Source organism: Micromesistius poutassou (genome assembly GCF_964030765.1).
Source record: "Micromesistius poutassou genome assembly, chromosome: 2".
Lineage (NCBI taxonomy): Eukaryota > Metazoa > Chordata > Actinopteri > Gadiformes > Gadidae > Micromesistius > Micromesistius poutassou.
Window position 1 is genome coordinate 17,293,466 of NC_140272.1, and position 2,500 is coordinate 17,295,965.

Genomic DNA, 2,500 nt, shown 5'->3' on the forward strand with positions numbered 1-2,500 from the left:
TTTACATTCTGATGTTTTGACATTCTGGTAAAACCTGGCCTTGCTTCCCTCTGCTTGTGGGCTAATCAAAACAAGCTTACCATGCTGTGATTATTTCCTTCCCTCCTGACATCATCATAGCAAAGATAGGTCATTTTATTTTCCCATCGTAAAACTTCCATGAACGGTAATTTATTCAGTAAAAATAACGAATACGGCTGTCTTAGCTCAGCCTATATCTATTGCTCTGTACCATTAATCATTAGGCCTGAGAGAGCAGCACTATGGGTAATAAACCACAGGAACCCTCTGTGCTCTGAGTACCATGGGGAACCCTTTTCTCTCTGTCTCTGGCTCAATAACATTCATGACTTAATACTGGCATTGTGTATGAATTCACCTCACTGACAGAGGTGTGTGTGAGTCTGGGTGGGTGGGAAAGTGTGTGGAGAATGAGCTAGAGGGAGAGAGAGAGAGGGAGGAGAAAGTGAGTGATAAGGGGAAGTGTGTTTTGCTAGCCCACTTCCCTCAAAGGACTGGTTTGAAAATGATAGATTAATCACTGGTTACAACTCAATTTTTAAGAATTCGGTGTGTTGCGAATACATTAGTGTGTGTGTGTGTGTGTGTGTGAGTGTGTGCGTGCGTGCGTGCGTGCGTGCGTGCGTGCGTGCGTGCGTGCGTGTGTGCGTGCGTGTGTGTGTGTGTGTGTGTGTGTGTGTGTGTGTGTGTGTGTGTGTGTGTGTGCGTGCGTGCGTGCGTGCGTGCGTGCGTGTGTGTGTGTGTGTGTGTGTGTGTGTGTATGCACCCGGGGGAGGTGGAGTTCAAATAAGCAACTCTATCAATCACGCACACTGAGGAAAGTGGTGCTGCCACTTTCAAAGCCCACACGTTCAATACCAAATTCAGGCGTCATTTCCATATTTTGACAGAGGTCACGAATTGACCGACAACACACACATAACCTGTGTATCTTTGGCAATGAAAATAAACTATATATATATATATATATATATATATATATATATATATATATATTAGCAGGTTTTTATTTCACACAGATACTGGTGAGTTTTTGTTTTATAAAGAGTTACCTCCTATCATTACACTCTGGTTAGGAGTCTGTTGAGAAAAAATATAATATACTTTGATTTTTAAGTCAAATTACAGATAAAAATCTGTAATTTGTGTTGGCAGTTTTGTCCGAGTACTGCAATCAAAGAACAAAAGCTCCTTTAGCGCTCAGCCTTATCTATGTGTGTGTATATATATATATATATATATATATATATATATATATATATATATATATATATATACATACATATATATATCTATATAGATGATATTTGATAGATGATAGCTGATCCATAGATAGCTGAAAGATAGATAGATAGATAGATAGATGGATAAATGTATACATACATAGATACATAGATACATACATAGCTAGATAAATAAATAGATAGATAAATAGAATGATAGATAGATATATTTATGGTAGATGATAGAGAGAGGGAGAAATATAGATGGATAGATAGAAAGATAGATAGTAAGATGGATTGATGTGACTGCGCATGTAAACAGAGCTGTGCAATAAATGTCCACACAATAACACACAGGCACAGACAACGTCATTAGAAACCAATTAATTTCAATATTCCCCGGCTGACACCTCGACCGTCCCTGCGAGGGACCAAGTTATCAAACTAATGCAGAACTAGCATCATTGTGGCTGCCAAGCAGAACAGCTTAACAGCAGGGAACTTTGATCTCAATAAGCTCTCCCCCACTGTTCCCTGTAACAGATTAATGATTCAGTGTCAAGCAGTGTTTTCTTCTCACTTTGCTCTCCCTTAAACAGCACTGAGTTACCCCGTGCTACTAGTGTGGCCTTGTGAGGTGTCAGTGGAGGGGAATGTGTACAGTATATGAGATTTTAAACTCTCTTTTTGCTTCATTAATGTAAGGCTAAACAATCGAGGCAATACTACTGCTACTACTATTACTATAATAATAATAATAATGGTAATAAAAAAAAAAGTAATGTCTGCACTATGCAATGGTTGTTTAGATGATGTTATTGTGGATTATAAACCACATGGCTGGTTTATTGAATCCATTCACATATTGCTTTGTTATGCGTAGCAAATTGGTATTTCATTAATACACAGGATCAGATGTTCTAATCCCTTGTGCCAAAATCCAAGGAAAACACATATTCAGAAGCCCCTGCCCAAACTAACCTTACAAGTATTGTATCGCGATATATATCAACATCATTTGTTAAATCAAGTATAATCACATTCACAAGGTCTAACTCAACATAACGGTGAAAGCTTGTGGTCGGATGTTGATATGTTCTTTATGTTTCACACGTCTCAGTAATGAGTTTGGCAGAACAAATCAATTGAACGGCTTGTGAATTATTCTGGGTTGTAGATTGAATTAATAATGTAACATACTGTGTGTGGTAATCTTGAACTCGTTCTTCAATGTCATCCAACATAATCCTTTATTT